The sequence below is a fragment of the Grammomys surdaster genome, unplaced genomic scaffold, assembly GCF_004785775.1.
Source record: "Grammomys surdaster isolate TR1022 unplaced genomic scaffold, NIH_TR_1.0 514, whole genome shotgun sequence".
In the NCBI taxonomy this organism is placed as follows: Eukaryota; Metazoa; Chordata; class Mammalia; order Rodentia; family Muridae; genus Grammomys; species Grammomys surdaster.
In genome coordinates this window covers 1,206,956-1,225,568 of record NW_021604933.1, presented here as the reverse complement: position 1 = coordinate 1,225,568, position 18,613 = coordinate 1,206,956, and positions in this window count along the sequence as shown.

The window sequence follows — 18,613 nt, the reverse complement described above, 5'->3', positions numbered from 1 at the left end:
AGAGAGAGAGAGAGAGAGAGAGTGTTGCTGTTGAGGGACAGGCAAGATAATGATAATAGATCATACTCATTCACAAACTATTCCCAGGCATGTGTAATTTCCAAATAGTCCTGCAAGTGGTCAGTCTTTAATGGAATCTTGGATCTTTGGTGTATACAGAGAGGCCATGGATGGCAATATAGATTCCTCTGTGGCACAAATCTACTTTAGATAGGGAACGTGTGTTCCTCTCAACCCACAGCAATGAAAAAAAGGCACTGGGATTTCTTATATATCCAACATCCACTTGTGGAAATGTCCCTGCTACTAGCAGAATGTCATAAGCCTGGATAGAGTGTATTGTGGCTCTACTCACAGTTCAGCAGGTGGTGTCAGGATTTCTATTGCTGTGATGAAACACCATGACCAAACCAACTTCATGGGTATGGGTGAGGTTTTTTGCCTTATTCTTTCACACCATTACTGAAGAAGTCAGGACAAGAACTCAAACAAGGCAAGACCTGGTGGCAGGAGTTGATGCAGAGATTATGGAGGACTGTTGCTTACTGGCTTGCTCCCCATGGTTTTCCCAGGCTGCTTTCTTACAGAACAGATGACTACCAGCCCAAGTTCTGTCCTACCCATAATGGGTCAGGCCCTACCACTTCAGTCATTAATTAAGAAAAAGATGCCTTACAGACTTGCCAACAGCCTCATCTTATAGAGACATTGTTCTAATTGAGATTCCCTTCTTTCTAGTAACTCTAGCTTCTATCAAGTTGACATAAAATTAGCTGAAACAGGGGGCATCTTCCTAAAGAAACCATAGTCAGCCCAGAGTGCTAGGACCAGTAAAAGAGGTGTAGCTGACACAGAAGGGGTGGAAGGGGGGTACGGGTGTCTCAGAGCTTGAACTAAACTATGGGCCAGCCAATTCAGCATTTCCAGAAGTCAGTGACGATAGATGCACCATTATTGGGTAGTATATCTGATCAATTGTTCCTGAGGGCAAAGACAACAGAGTCCAAAAAACAGATAAAGTGACTAACAAGTTTTCCCTTCAAGATCAAAGAACTCTTACTCATAATAATGCTTCACACTAAAAATTAGTTCTCACAAACAATTCTAAAAGAGGTAATCCAATCCTGGAGGGTAAGACCCTATCGCTGAAGAGACCACATAGCTGAAGGATAGAACAAGGGGAAATCATACTCACATTTACCTAAAAGCTTCTTCCCTCCTGACTAGCTTTCATTGTACTGGAAGATGCTGTGCACACTGCCAGAGGCAAGAAGTAGTCATCAATGTTACCCAGCTGTGAATGGACTAGCTCCAGTAATAAGTGGCCTGCAAGATGCATCCACTGACACAACACTGACTTCAATGCTACCGGAGTAACCTAACACTTTCTGATTTGTCTTAAGGCCTGCTCCACAAGATACTGGGGACCATTAGTGGGGTAAAGAACCTGTGGCTAGATAGATCACAGGCCCTAGCAGAGAACTTTACTATGATTATTCTGCTGAATAAACATACCATTGAACTTATAATGATTTACTGTATACAAGTAGATGTACTCAACCCTCATCAAGAAGCTTCTTCTTACAGCCGAGGGTGATTAACAGAGATTACCAAGTAATCAGGTTACAGGCAGAGAATAAGGAACTATGGAATGCTCAGTTCTAAATGGGGCATCTATGTCACATCCCTTTCCCCAAGGCTCAGGCATCATTGTGGAAGAACAGGCAGAATGATTGTAAGAGCCAGAGGCTGTGAGTAACGACAAGGAAACTATTTTCTAGATGCAACAGAGGAGACACATGTACACTCATAGCAATTGAGACAGCATGCACAAGACTTCTATAAGATCAGTCCAGACAAAAGTCCAAGCACAAAAGAGGGAAGCGGGCACAAAGCCCCACCCCTAACTGAGGGGTTATTGTCATAATAAGTGGCTGCTGGGAGATGGAGAAAGTCAGTTTTCTTTAATGATATAACTCCTGGCAGGTCAAGCATACTCCAGGGGATGGTTCCATATGCAAGATTATTTTGGCAGCACAAACTGGACTTACCAGATTTCAAAAATATTTTTAAAAGTTGGATGGATAGGTAGGTGTAAGTAGATATGGGAGGAATTGGAGAAAAACAGATGAATATGACCAAAATACATTGCACAGAATTCTCAGATGATTAACAAACAATATTATTTTAAAAAATAGTTCTCTACCTTCCTCTCAAGGCTTTCTTTCACATCTTTCTTTTTTAATTTGTTTGGATATTTTATTCACATTTCAGATGTAATCCCTTTCCCCATCCCCCCACCCACCCAGGAACCCCCTATCACATCCTCCCTCCTCCTGCTTCTATGAGAATATGCCCCCACCCACCAACCCTCCCACTCCCACCTCCCCAACCACTGTTTCCTCCACATTGGGGAGTCCAGCCTTCACTGGACCAAGGACTTCTTCACCACCTACGCCTGACAATGCCATCCTCCCCTACATGTACAGCTGGAGCCATGGGTCCTTCGCTTTGTGCTCCCAGGCTAGTGGTTTAGATCCTGGGAGCTCTGGTTGGTTGGTATTGTTGCTCTCCCCATGTGGCCACAAACCCTTTCAGCTCCTTCAGTCTTCTCTCTAACTCCTCCATTGGGAACCCTGTGATCAGTTCAATGGTTAGCTGTGAGCATCGACAGCTATGTCAGGCTTCTGACAGTATGCACATGTTATATGGTAGACATAGCAAAAATAAAAGCAAAACTCAAATTACTATTCTTTTTTTTTTACAAATACAACCAGACACAATGTATAAGACTGATGAGCTCAGTGAATACATGCTAGTGTGTGTGTCCATTTATATGCATGTACACATGTCTGAAGTGCATACATGCAGAGTCTAGACGAAGGATGTCAGACATCCTGATCTATCACCTCTCACCATTTCCCACACGAGATAGGTATCTCGGGGAACTAGAAGCTCACCATATTGACTAAGCTGATTGACCAGTGAGCACTCAGGATTCACTTGTCTTTGGCCTCCAGTGCTGGGGTTACAGGCACAAGCAGCCATGCCTGGCTTGAATGTATATGTTTTTAGGAGATGTGAGATACTCAGCTACCCAGTTTTTAACTGCAATGGGCTAAATGTGTCTCCAAAAGCATGTGTTGGCAACTTAACCCCACTGATGTGCTGAGAGATGAGGACTGAGGAGACGTGAGGGCTCTACAATGTGTGTGCTACCTTGGTGAGTGGGTCAATGCCATTATCATGTGAGTTGCCTTCTTATGGCTGTTTGGCCACTCATTGCTCCTCTTACCCCTGTTGTGACAGTTCCTCCTTGGGATGACATAACATGAAAACCATCATTAGCTGCCAGCCCCTCAGTCTTAGACTTCCCAGCCTCTGTCCTGTGAGAAATGAACTTCTATCCATTATAAATTCTCAGTCTAATACTTAGTAACAGAACCAAACAGCCATTGACACTGATATAGGTATGTAACCTTTCCTCATCCATTTTCCGTGGTCATTATTTTGTTCACTGAATTAACTGATCAATAATGAAATCAGAACCAGGAGCAGGGTCTGCTGAGTCACTTGACTATGAGTTTACACCTTTATTTGGTAAACTACAGACAACACACAGCAATTGGCCTCTTACTGCAAATAAGTCATTCCCATCTATGGCCGCTCAACCAACCTCATCAGTAACCCATAGTGGAGAACAAGGTTCTGTAGCCAGAGAACACTGATTTCCTAAGATATCTATCAGCATCAAGACCTGAACAAGCTGCTAGGTGCCAACCAAAGATGTATAAAGAGCAGTTATTGGAAATGCTTGCCAAGACCCAATGCTGAAGACAAAACCAATATCCCCACGTATTCCAAGTTTAGCACTGTTAGAATCTAAGAGTAGGGTTGTTAGGATTTAGGAGAAGGAATGCTCTCTCTCTCTCTCTCTCTCTCTCTCTCTCTCTCTCTCTCTCTCTTACACACACACACACACACACACACACACACACAGAGACAGAGACAGAGAGACAGAGAGAGACAGAGAGAGATAGAGAGAGACAGAGAGAGATAGAGAGAGACAGAGAGACAGAGAGAGACAGAGAGACAGAGAGAGACAGAGAGACAGACACAGAGAGAGAGAGACAGAGAGAGAGACAGAGAGAGAAAGATTTGTACCTCAATTATATATTCCCACATCCATTTGTAATAAGACAGTGTATAAAATAGGATTTTTTTTAAAAAAAATTAAAAACAGACCTCCAAAAGGATTACCTACAGATTATCAGGCACTTGAGAGGAGTTAATTACCACTGCTGAGCCCGAAGTTGAGATGCAGGTAATACATAAAAAAGAAACATGGTTCTCATTATCTAATGATAACAACTTTTAAAATAATTTATTAAATATATCCTCAAGGCCATGTGAACGCATCTTTCTATGTGGTGGAGCGAACTTCTAGGAGAGATGTAGTCGTCGCTTATTCTTCTTTCTAGGAAAATTAGCCGTAAATAGATTCTCCCCTTTTCCCTTCCTCCCTTCCTCCCTTCCTCCCTTCCTTCCTTCCTTCCTTCCTTCCTTCCTTCCTTCCTTCCTTCCTTCCTTTCTTTCTTCATTCTGCCCTTCCGTCCTCCTTTCTCCTCTTCTCACTCTCCTTTCCATGTTGTTTTAAAAACTGCAGAAAAGCACAAACAATAATGAACTGTATGCTCCTGACCCAGAAGAAAACTGTACTTCATTTTGTAAATAAGATAAATAGAACAATTAATGCAAGGTGGAAACCTCTTCTCTGCACGTCCCAGATATGATCACTGTCATCAATTTGGGGGCATTTTTCCAGTGATATTTTATATTACATATACAGCTATAAATAGAATGTTATTAAGTTATTTGTTTTGTATAAATGGTGTAATACTCAATCCAGCTTCCTGCAAGCTACATTTTTCACTCAGTATTATGTCTTTTAACTCTCTATATTGAAACATGCAAATCTAATTAATTCATTTCTTTAGTAGCAACCCATCACATGACTCTTGACAGTTCATTTATCTCTTTCTCTACTGAACATGTTATTCGTTCCTATTTTTCAAATACAATAAAATTTATTATGGATATTTTCAGCAGAGCCATTTGTACACATGTTGGAGAGTGTTTCTTGATATATAGACCTGAACATAAATCCTTATGCCATTTCAATTTTTTTCTAGATTGCAGAATTTACAGTACATTGAGTAAAAGTTAGTATATTTAAATGATCTTAGACTAATGTTTTCTTGTCTTGTCTTTGAAAAAATGAACTGTCATAAGTAGTATCATAGAATATTATCAGAAGAAAGGCATCCTAGGATAACCAGTTTTCTCAATGGCTTGCAGTGAGCCATGGGGAGCCAATATTTGGAACTGCTTGGCATACTACAAACTTAGAAAACTACCCTCAACTAACTAGACGCCATAGGCACCCTCTAAATCTGACCCCCACCCTTACTTTGAAAATCTCTTTTGGAGTGCTACCATGATCTTATAGGGTTTGTAATTATACCTAAAGGTAAGTTTTCCTTCAGTCTCTTTCCTTAAAGCTGTTTTTACTCTACCACATGAAATTTCTACTGGCAAGCTTTCCACTTGTTCTAAAGAGTCCTTGAATTGTGGGGCTGGATAGATGAGAGCTGGGACCACTTGCTGCTCTTCCAGAGTTTGGTTACCAGAACTCACTTTGTAACCACCTGTAGCTCCAGCTTCAAGGGATCTGATGCCCTTGTCTGGCCCCCACAAGAATCTGCATGCCTGTGCACATACCCACACACAGGCATGTACATATGTACACATAATTAGAATTAGGAGTTCTCAAATTGTCCAAAACTGTCCTTTCTTTCCTAAGCAACCCCGCTGAGAGTCTCTCTTCTTGCTTGCTGATCTCTGGCTGGCTGATCTGTGTAAAATCATGCCTGATGTACTCACACCAATCAGAAATTTGTTCAGGTTTAGCAGCTCCCAGAAGTGGTTAATTGGAATATATAATCACCCTGGCTGGAGAAGTGGAGCCTGACATTTTCTCAGTAGTGTGAACTGGGTGGCCTGAGGAAGACCTGGAGCCTGATAAGGGCTTCTTTGGGCTCTTAAAAGATATACATTTAAATGCCAGAAGCCAGTAATATTTCAGGAATTAAGTATTCCAAAAATTACCTTTTATACAATCAACCATGACAACTTTCTAATGTTTAGCTGTCTAGTATTTTGATAAATAAGAATTGCCAATGAAGAAAAGAAAAAAATGTAATGATTTTTAAAATAAGGGTTGTCAGTGTTTGAAGATACATTTCTCTTTCAAGATCCCAGTGTAATCTTGTGAGTGACCAGGGAAGGAGGGGTAGGCCTCCAGCGCCTCCAAATTGCCTTAGCACCCTATTCTTGAAATTAACATGGAAATGTGCTAAGGCAATAGCCCTAAAGATATTCTTCATGGCTTTGTGATATTTTAAAATTCAGAAAGAACTTGAACGGTAGCAGTAGTCAACATTGTAATTTGGAAAGTCTGCAGCCTAAAGGCAAGATCCAGCCCTAGCAAAATGTATCTCCCAAACCTGTTTTATTATCTATAAAAAGTGGATAATACATTTTTACCTTATAGGAATACAGTGACTAACAGATTAGCGGTTCTCACGCTGTGGGTGTCAACCTTTTTGGCTTTTCAGAGGGCTGACTTAAGACCTTTGGAAAGCACAGATGTTTACATTATGATTCATAACAGTAGCAAAATTACACTTATGAAGTAGCAATGTAGTTATATTATGGTTGGGGGTCACAACATGAGGAACTGTATTAAAGGATCACACCATTAGGAAGGTTGAGAGCCATTTTATTAGACGATATGTCTAAGGCAGACCCATAGAAAGAGTTTCTTATATATTTGTTATTTTCAAAGAAGTTATGCTATAACCATATGGTAAAGTTCCTTGTGAACATTAAGAAAAATGGTGATGTGGATAACCAATGACACTAGGATGCTTATGGAGACTTTTAGGCCAAGCCAAGGCTAGTCAGAAGATAAGGAGAAAAAAAAAAGACAAGAAGAGCAATTGCAGACACTTCCTGTCCACTGAAGAAGGGTAAGAGAAAAATCAGTAAGTGGCAAGAAGTTTAGACTTCAGAATGAAATCAAAGCCCACCCCTTCCCCAGTCCACCTCCAAGTAAACAGCATTTTCCAAGAGTCCAAAGGTTGGGGGACACATACATCTGGTGGGGGGAAGCTCAGCAAGAGTTTTCCAGTGGAAGCCTCAGCTAGGTGGGGGAGCTGCTCATTTCCATGGCTGCTGGTGGCCGCTGCCTCGTAGTAGTTAGCATTTACAGTGCGTGGCTGCAAGCATGGCACGCCTTCCAATTATGTTTAAAGGGTATTTGTGGAGCCAACTACCTGCAATTACTCTCCAGTTTTTCCCTGGGTATTTGTGCACTTTGGGATGATTTATTATTCTAGATGATTAACCCTTGACTTCTTGGTATTCCTAAACAACTGCGATTTGGGAACGGTGCTAGTGGGATTCGAGAAAGCTTTTCTTCATCGCTTATAAAGCCAATGTGATAGAGAGACTGGTTGCTTGCTACCACCACAGGACTGTTGGTTAATGGGGACATGTGACTGTTTGAGAAAGATTTGAAAGCTCCCTGGTAAAGAGGTTTAATACCTAGAGAGGTCCTACTTGCTAAGTGCTACTCTCATGATCAGCCCACCTAGGGAATAAATGTGGATTGCAAATTGAGTTGGCTGTCCCGGCCCGGGAAACTGAATAGAGAGACTATTTGAAAGCCATCATCTTGACTATTTTGACTTTGAGTGCCTTGAAATATGTCCCTTCTTGGTCCATCACCTCTTAAGGCCCATGGCTCACACCCACCTGTCCTTAAGCATCTCTTGATTTTTAGTAAATGCTACAAGAGTCATTGAGAAATAGGGATGGAGGTGGAAAAAGAGAGATGTTCAGAGCAGAGATGTGTGGAGCTGCTGACAGCTCTCTCCTCCCTGGAAGAAGGCCTGTCAGTTTCTCTTTTTGTCTCTGCCACCCTGTCAGCATTGGCCAGATGGCCAGTCAGACACTCTCAAATCCCACCCTTGACTTTCAAAGGACTTCTTTGCAGCAGCAGCAGCAGCAGCAGTGGTGACCATGTCTTTTGTTCCTCAGATCTAAGGCACTTGGGTAGACACAAAGGTAATGATGGGTCTCTGAATGACCCTATCTGGGATGTCTCAAAAGTGAGTCATAAGCCACATTTGACTAATTGAGTTAGGGACTGCCAGTCATCTGATGCTACAGATACACTGGGAGCTGAAAGGAAATCTTCCCAGGAGTGGGCTGTGCAGAGAAAGGGAAGAGATACTGCAGGAAGAGCAGCAGGTGCCTGTCTGGTCCCCAAGGAGGCAAACATTCCTGCCATTGCCACAAGGGAATCCCTCTCTATACACCACCTCTTTCAGGGATGAGAAGTATTTTAAACACTGCAATTAAGGTAATAGAAGTGCATTGCCTGATGTGGATGTGGCTCAGAACACAGAATGCTGGATGAGTGCAGTCCCATTCTTGGGCAAGTTTGAGTCAAAGTGCTGGCAGATGCGACTCAAGAATAGGCACAGCTCCCTCAGGGATCCCATGACAGGCTCCCTGTTGCCAAGAGAGGAGTTTCCCATCACCCTCCCTTCCTCTTGTCAATGGCTGGTACTGTGTGAGCTGGCAGCAGGCTGACAAGGTTACAGGGAGAGATCTGATATGTTATCACACTTCTGGGGCCCATGACAGACAGGCTTGTGTGGAGTGGGCCCACGGCCTCTTCTGCCTCCCTCTCCAAATATCCATCTCCCACCCCCTACCAATGTGCCTCACACAGGCCTGCCAATCAGAGACAAAGATAAGAAGCTGACTGGAGTCCTCCTCCCAGAGCCCAAGCATGAAGGCAATTATGTGTGAGTGGGCGAGTCTTAGTGCTTGTCAACCTCAGGTCTGAGGCTTGTAGTGGAACTGCACAGAAGCTGCCAGAACAGCATGTATGGCCTTCTACAGGACACAGAGATACTCTTAGACAGACACCACGCGCCACTATTATGCTCACTATTAACAATGCACAACCATGGTAAGGGCCATGAATGCGGAGGTGGAACAGGCCTGCCACCTGTGCACAGAGGCCTTTAAAGAAAGCCAGCAAGCCAGTTGCAGAACTCGGGAGAGGGCCCTGTACCTCACCTGAACTGCACAGTAGAGCTGGCCCTAGTAGCAGTGGAGGGTGTCTGTGAGCTGGCCCCAGTGGTGGTGGGGGTGAGCTAGCCCCAAGGCCATGAGCCAGGGAGAGCTGGCCTTGTCCAGACCCCATTTTTCATCTGCAATGTGGTATAGTGTGGGTTCAGGAAAGATGCCACCCCTCCCCCAAGCCTCCTGCCTGCAGTAGGAGAATGAGCTGACCCACAGAGCCAGAGAGCAGGAGAGCTGGCCCCACTCCTTGCCTGGACAAAGAGGGAGAGCTGCCAGGTTGACCAATTCAGCTTCCAACCAGGCACAGATCTAGGGCTGACTTGGGCCACCCCAAAATATACTCCATCTATGAACTGCTAGAGCATGTGGAGGGGCAGGTTCTGCAGATCCAAAGCTGCAGGACCTCCGTGACACAAGACAACAGACTGTCCAAGAAGAGTCCCAGTGAGGATCCAGTATTGACAGTGTAGCAGAAGTCAGAGGCCTTGAACCAAACCAATGACTCATTGCAATGAACATTTGCAAGAAATACTCTGTAACACACCAAAGCTTCCACTACTAGATGGTGTTTTGTTTCATGATATGTGTGTGTATGTTTACACATATAACATATATGTGTGTGTATGCATGTGTGTATACATATAGATACATATATGTACATATATGAATATATATACATAAATGTTTTCTTTTAGAAGAAGGTTTTGAGGATGGTGGGTGAAAGGGTGGGAAGATGAGTGAGATTGGGGTATATGATGTGAAATTCACAAAGAATCCATATGAAAAGTAGAAAGTCATCAAGCTGCACAGTCCACACTATCCTCAGTTCTTCCCAACTACACAGGATGCAGAGCATGGATCTGGGACCATTGAAGATAGCTTGATCATGGCCCATGAAGTTGTCACTTAGAGCAGACAGGCAATAACATGCAGGGCCCTTTATAAACTGAAAACAGATTGACCATCTGATCTCACAGTTTTCTACTAGGTATAGACCCAAAGGAATGGAAATCGACATGTGACAAGGCATGCGTACTCACAGATTCATTTCAGCACCATTCACAGTTGCCAAGATACGGAATCAGCCTAGGTGTTCATCAGCTGACTAATAAATAAAGGGAAGGTAGTATGTGAGCATAATGGACTATTGCTCAACCGTATAAACGAATGACATTTGTCATTTGTGGCAGCACGGAGACTGGAGAACGTTATGTTTGGTAAAATAAGTCAGGCACAGAAAAGTGAACATTTGTGTAGTTTTGCTTAGAGGTTTAAAAGTCAGTCTCACGGAAGGAGAGAAAGGAATAACGGTTATGGAGGCTGCTGGACAGATGGCTCAGCGGTTAAGAGCACTGTCTGTTCTTTTGAAGGACCTGGGTTCAATTCACAGAATCCACATGTCAGCTCACAACTGTCTGTAACTCCAGCTTTGGAGTTCTAATACCTACTTCTGGCTTCAAAGGGCACCAGACATACATGTGGTACACAGATAAGCGTGCAGGCAAATACCCATACACTAAGTAATTAAATAAAAATTGTAAAAAGAATAATGGATACCAGAACCTAGGAAGGTTGAGGGAGAGGGGAAAAGGGGAAAGAATTCCCAGCTACAGAGTACCCTTGGACAAGAATAACTCCCAATGATTTGCAGCAGAGTGGGGTCCCTATGGTTGGCAGCAGACAGCTGCATATCTCAGAATGGCTAGTGGAGAAGAGGTTGAATGTTTCTAACATAGAAAAGACGAACAAATGTGCAAGGTTATAGTCATTCAACTTACACTGACTTGGTCATTACACACTGTATGTCTTCACTAGGGGCTAGCTCTGAAAGCATGAGGACCTGAGTTTGAATCCCCAGTACCCAGCTAACAAGCTAGGCATAGTTGTGATATCTGTAGCCCCAACATTGTAAGCCCAAGGCAGGTGGGTCCCAAGAGTTAGATGGCCAGCTAGTCCAAATGATGAATTTGCAGTTCAGTGAGAGATTCTATCTCAAGGCAAAAAGACAAAAAGTCAAAGAGGAAGATATTAGATATTCTGATCTGGCCACCATATGTGTGGCCACACACATATGATAGGCAACACACACACACACACACACACACACACACAATGTCATACTGCACTCCAAAAATATATTCGATCACTCTGTGACAATTAAAAATAAAATAGTATTTAGAAAAAAAAAACTACCAGGCTACAGAGTAGATCTTCCCTGTGATTTTGTAGAGAAAAAGCCAGGGAGACGAGGTGAGAGGGCAGAAGAGGAGAAAGAACTAGGGATGGCTGTCAGGCTAATAGAAAGAAGGAAGCTTTCCAGGGTAGGTGGCTCCACCTGAAATGGGACAGACCAATGCCTAAGTGACACAGTCAACACATCCCTTCCTGTCACCCTTCCCTGAGGTCACAGCTTCAAAACAAAGCAGAATGAAGGCAGTGCACAGACAACGTGGTAGCCCGCCAACCACAACAATACAGAGATAACACAACAATGCAAGACAACACAGGGCCTTGAGGGGCCCTGTGCCTGGACGGGTGTCTGCCACTCTCTTGTCTGCCCCAGCTGCCCACACGCTCTTCTACATTCTTCTGGTCTAGAGGTTTCTACTTCATAAAGAATTAATAGGGTTCCTCAAAACTCCAGACTCTGTCATTGTAGTTACTTGGGACTTCCTGAGAGGATTTCCCAGCTCAAGCAGGACGTTCATGGCCAGAAACAAGGGTGTCATATTTGAACATACCTGAGCTCAGTGCTGTTAGCTATCCTGAGGTCTCATTTCTTTTCAGAGTAGACTAACAATACCTGGTATTTGTTCACTGAGTGTCACAATGTGTGCCAGTCAGTGGCCATAGGCCTGATCTAAGAACTCTCAAAAAAATAACTCTGAGATAGATGCATTCATTCCCATTTTATGTGGCTAGAAGCAGGTTTGGAGAGTCTGTACACAATGGATTTGAGTCAGGCCTCAGACTTCTCAGCTCACGGCAGAGCTCCGAATCACTCTAAGGCCCCAGTGGCCTGACACTCCTCACCCAGGGTTCCAGAGATCTGATAACACCCCTAGCATGATGCCTTTCTAAACATTAAGGCCACTGCTTTTGACACTTTTCCCAGGGCTATCTTGGGGCCTCCAAGTGTCCCTTGGCTGCAAGGCTGCAACTCAGGGCAGTCAAAGCTTGGCAAGCTGTGGAAGGAACTGAGCCAGGGATGCTTTGGCAAGAGGCCCAGGAGCACATCCTTTAATAGTTCAGGGTCTCCTATAAATATGCCAACTGCAAATCAGAGGCTCAAAAGCAAATCCCAACAGCGACTCAATTTCAGGGTCTGAAGCATTCTCGGCCCAGCCTTTCACATCAGCTCAAGTTCCCCAGGTTCGCTGGCTCCCTCCATCTAATCTTCTGAAACGCCGAGGCCCTCTCCACTGAACGCTGCAGCGACCAACTATGAAGAGAGGGAGCGTGGCCAAGGGGTCGGGAAGAAATTTGGTAAGGTTGCCTGACTCTCAATAAATATTTATTCCCACTTGGGGAGTCAGGGTTGGACCAGAGCTCCCCCTGGGCTTTGCATGGAGAATTTTCTATGCTTCCAGAGGGGGAGGGCTGAGTGCCAACCTCTTTCCCCACCACACCCTTAAAGTGAGGCTAGAGACGCCTTGTGTTCTGGGTAGACTGTGTTTGGTCTTGTTGTCTCTCATCTGTATAATAAACTGCAGAGTGGATACTGCTGTTGTCCTTTCCAGAAAGAACTTGGGGGTAAAGGAAAGAGGACGATTCAGCTTCTAGCTGGAAGAGCCAGTGTTTGGCTCAGATCTCCTTGGCAGCAGTGTCTGAGTTCTTTCCCTCCAAATGCACTGTCTTCTCCCTCTGGATTGAAACCCTAGACCTCTGCCAAGACTTGGTTCCCTTCCTTTCATCCTTCTCCTAGGCCCCATGAGGGGCTTCCCTTTGCTGCCAGTATCCTGAATAGACCCTGTGAACCCTGGCCTCCTCATACCACCTGGTCAAGGCCCCCTTTACCTGTCCCTCTTACAGTCTCACTTACTGTGTTTCCCAAGTAGTGATCTGGGAGGAAAAGGCAACCTTGTGGACAGGATGATGTAGTGTAATAAGGGGCATTGCTTATCAGGTATTAAATAGTTTGTCAGTTGTATGTGAGGGACACAAGTCCCCTCAGTATGGCTTCCTCCCAGTTTTATTCTATATAGTAGGAAATAGTCATATTCTCTGCCTCCTCCAAAGTCACCGGAAGGTAGATGGCTGTAAGATACAGCTTATCTAAGTCTCTGGGCAGCCATGCCTCACAATATCCAACAGTAGCACCTAGCACAGAGTCCCTGGGGCCTGTTGTCCCTCACATGCTCAGCACCCCCACCTCTCAGCCTCCAAACCCAAGTAGCATCTGCAGTGGCATAGTCCCAGGATCCTGGATGACTCTGACAGTCATTGACATTGCAGACTCTCTCTTCAAACAGGAGTCGAGGAGGCAGAACAAAATTGATTCAAATTTCAACTTTGGATAAGTTGCTTACCTTCTTTATTCTTTAGTTCTCTTTCAGAACACAGTAAGGATGAAAATCTTACCTGCTTCTTGGGACCTGTGAAGAAAGAGAAAACACTTAGTAGGGGCACATAAAGAGCTTTTCTAAATGTCCTGACTCCAGGGTCCTTCTCCACTCAGCATTTGAACGTATTACTCAGATTTAGTAAGGAGTCAAGAAATGAATTGGATTTGCCCCTGCAAACCACAGGACAGACAGAAAACCAACTAACAATGAAATCACATGTGAAAGACAGCAATTACAGCCCTGAGTTCCTAGCCATCCATCAACACATACTCTGAGCACCCAGGATAATAGGCCCTTCATCACCCAACAACCAAAATTCTTTTCTATCGAAATTTCATTTACAATATACTGGTCATCAAAACATGACTCTTTTTCATTTATTCTTTCAACACACACACACACACACACACACACACACACACACGGATGCACAAGAACACGCACACGAGCACGCACACACACACACACTTTAATTGCAATTGCCTAATGTGTATCATGGACTGTATGGAAGACAAGGTTGACTACATAGCCCCACCCTCGAGATATTTAAAGTCTAGAGAAGTAGACAGATGAGCAAATCAAAGTTCATAATTAATTTACTCTCTTTTGACTTTGACTATTGAAAGCAGATAAGCCCTGTGCTATTTGAAAGGCTTTATTCAGAGACTCAGAGGTCAGCTGCAAAACTTTAAGCAGAAAGATGTTCAAGGTCTGAGTCCTGGTCTTTAGGGACTCAGAGCCTCAGAGTCTAAAACTGGAGTTAAATATACCTTGAGAGGGAGTTGTCATCAAAGACATGACAGAAGATAGTTCTGAAATTCTCATCTAAAAGTAATTGGGGCATCAGGAAAGATAAGTAAGCAGGTTCTAGGTGGTTAGCTGCCATCCCAGCAAAAATGGAAAAGCAGACAAGTTATCAGCCATCTTTGCTAGCCCCACAGCAGAGAAGCCAGAGGCAGAAACAATCAACTCCACATTTGCTGGGAACTCACTGCCTCAAGCTCCTCACAGGGAAGAAGTACAGCTGCTTGTTCCCTGGTCTGTAGGTACCATCCAACAGAATACCCACACAGTCATTAGTGTCTTAGAAATATTCACTGAATTAATGAGTCAATGACAACACAATTATTTGGATAGGAGAAGTTGTCCCCAGTATGCAGCCAACAACAGAGCAGAGAATTAGCAGCATCTAGTTTTGTAGGAAGTCTACACCGCTCTGAGCTGTAGACATGTGTCCATCTCTGGTGTTCAGTTTTCCTTAGATGTCTTGCAGTCACATTGAACTCAGAAGAAATGGGTACAAAAAGATCCAGGGTTGAGAATGAGTGAGCCTGGATTTGCTATTTTTTTCTCATGGCTATGTCAGTACCTGACAGAAACAGTGTAAAGAAGAGATGCTCTAAGTGACTCTCTCTTTGGTGGCATTAGCAGGAGAGGCTGTGCCTGTGCCCAAAAGAGGTGGATATAACTTTCAAGAACAGTCCCTAGTGATGTATTTCCACCTGCAATCCCCTAACTCCTAAAAGGTTCTATCAGTCTTCAAAATACCATCACAATTGGAGGACCAGACAGTCACAACATGAGCCTGTGGTAGGCGTTTCAGATTCACACCATAACATATCCCCTGGTCCGTGTCTGCTTGACTCCTGGAGGCTATCTTGACTTAGAAAATGTCTGTACTTGTACGTTCTTCCTTAAGACTGCATACTTCAGTGAATGTCACTGCTCAATCCAGTACCCTGGGACTTAATCCCTCTCTCCTTACTCCTTAGCACCAATCCATCCATCACTGCTCTTTATGTTAAAACAAAGACACAAAAACCTATCCCCCACCATTACCATATTCTAATAGCCAGCGTTTCTCTTCTTGGCCTTCTAACCTAACTGTTACATGTCTCCATTCCTTTTTCCAAGCAACTGCAGCTCTCCTGTTATGTGTTCCTGGTGCAACACACTTCACGTGTTAGCCCTTTCTATCCAAAAGTTTGCAGTGATTCAGCCTTTTCACCTTCCTGGGGCAAACCTGTCCTCCATGCTACCTTTTATAACAGGATTTAGAATTGCAATTGCAATCTTATAGTTCACTATCCAGAGGACAACATCAACATGAGGCTTCCTAAGCCACAACAGCCAATTCTATTCATACATCTATTGCAAGCAAGATAGTGATGAGACAGCCGAATCTCACCTCAGCTTCTTGTCTTGCTCTGCCTCCAAGAATGGAATGGGTAGAGAGTTAAGTGTGAACAAATGGGGAATTTTTACTTGGCACAAGAGTAACAATTCTGACAGGAAAGTAGAAATGTTGAGACGTTAATTAGCAGCAGGATGCCAACTGAGAGGGGCTAAAATACAGTTCTGTGCCCTCTGTGGTCTTCAAGGTGTCAGCCAAGAGATTGTCAACAACTCTTACAGCCCTAAGTTGTAGGAGGGTCTTGAGATACCCACTGAGAGTAGTCCATTACAGAACAAGTCTACAGCAAGCAGGTTACCACATAAAAAGTTGTAGGGGTTGGTGGGTCTCCTATTCCTAGCCAATTTCAAAGGCCTATGGAGTCCCTACACTTGCAGTTGAAGCAATAGATCTCAAGGCCAGAGCAAATCTTGACGCAGGAGCAACAACTCATGGGATGGGAACAGTGGTGAATTAATTCATTTTCTGTTGCTGTGAAAACATGTCATGACCAAGACAATTTATAGGAGGGTTTATTTGGCTTATAGTTCTAAAAGGTTAGAGTATATGATGAATGGGCAGTAGTCAGCAGACATGGTGGCTAGAACATCAGCAGAGACCTCATATCTTGAACTTCAGGCACAAAGCAGAGAGAGTGTGGTGGTTTGAATAAAAATGGCACCAATAGGTCCATAGGGAGGACAGTATTAGGTGGTGTGGCTTTGTTGGAGTAGGTGTAGCTTTGTTGGATGACGTGTATCATGGGGTGGGGATGGTGTGGCATACTTTGAGATCTAAGAAGCTCAAACCAGGCTCAGTGACTCACAGGTTATTTTCTTGCTGCCTGTGCATGCAGATGTAGAACTCTGAGCTACTTCTTTAGCACCAAGTCTGCCTGTTTGCCACCATGCTTCAAATCATGATGATGATAAACTAAACTTCTGAAATATGAGACAGCCCCAGTTAACTGTTTTCTTTTATAATAAGAGTTGCAGTGGTCATGGTGTCTCTTGACATCAATAAAACCCGTAAACTAGGAATAACCTGAGTCTTTGAAACCTCAAAACCTTCCCCTAGTGATACATTTCCTCCAATAAAACCACATCCCAAAGAGCAAAACCAACTGGGAACCAAGCATTCAAATCCCTGAGACTATGGGGCACATCTCTCACTCAAAACATCACAACTGGGAAGAGGAGCCCCTAAAGTTACCTCACCCAACAGGTTTCCTTTTGTGTCTTCTGTGCACACATAAAAGTCTTTCTACATTCCCTTCCTCCCAGGACATCAGTGAGTCTTACTACATCTAGGGTTTTTCCCCCCTTTGTTCGATGTAGCACATTGAAATAGTCACATGGTCACCAAAGTCATTGTTTGGCCTCTCCCAAGTCCATCTTTTTTTCACCAGCCTCCCAAGTCACAACACTTTACCCAGATGACAGCTAGTATCTTACAGTTGATTGTATTCTCTCTACCCAGGTCTCCAACGCATTCCCCACAATGCCCTCTGGGCAATCTTCCCCAAACTCTAGACTGATGAAACGGACTAGATCTCTTTCTTTTGAGCATTTACCACAGTAGACAATGAGCAACCCCATGACAGGGAGTCTGTAGCTAGCTCACAGGAGCCCAGTGACTAGCATGAAGCAGGTGTCCGCTGTGGATGTGCTACATGGGTGATTGAAATATCTAACCAATGCACTGCACCTGCAGCCCACAGGCAATTTCAAGCTGTCCCATCTTGAGCACACGTGGCTTATTTTTAGCATTAGTGTTTTATTTCCCAGTGAAATTTAGTGCCAGCTGTGGTCACCTGTTTGATTGCTCTCTGAGCTCTGCCTTTAACTAGAAATTAATTTGGATTACTTAAGCTTTCCTTGCCCAGTGGAGAAAAACTCCGGCTGGGTAAATCCAAAGCCGCTGGCGATTTTCCTTTCTCTGTTTAATCTCTTTCTCTCATGTGCCAACTCTAATTTTGTGCTTTCTGGCTTCCTTCCCACTTGGTGCCTATCTTTAATCTGCATATCTGACCCTAACTCAGAGGATGCTGACCCAGTGGTTCTATTGCAGGGAAACTGAGGCCAGTCTTATGGAGGGGCTTGGCTCACATTGCTTGGGAAGTCCAAGACAGCTCTGCCAGGGGAAACCCAAAGGACACATCCTGAGTTCCAGTTTGCAGCCTTTCTGGCCCAGGCCTTGACTCTACACTCAGGAAGGTCAGGAGTTTCAAAGATCAAAATCTAGCCAAGTCCTCTGATTTTAGCAGTGGGGACTAAGAGGCTGGTAAGAAGAGGGACAGGCACAGAGCCTGGTACCTACTGAGGACCAAACCCAGGTCTCAAGCATTCAAAACAATCTCTCTACCATCTCCACTCCCTTTTGCTGCTGCTATGGTTAGTGAGATAAGCTCATACTGTTTCAGACTGGACTCACTCTGCAGCCCACACTGCCCTTGAACTTGTGGGTTTTCTGCCTCAGCCTCACAAATAACTAGGACCAAATTCTCTTTCTGAGGAAAGATTTCTATCTGGTGTCCCTCCTGGCTAGTGAAACGTAAGACCTGTGTCTGTCCCCCAGATAGCCCAAGAATCTTGCTATAAGCCCTACTGGGAAAGCAAGGTAAAATCTATCTGATGACCAGTGTCAACTTCTG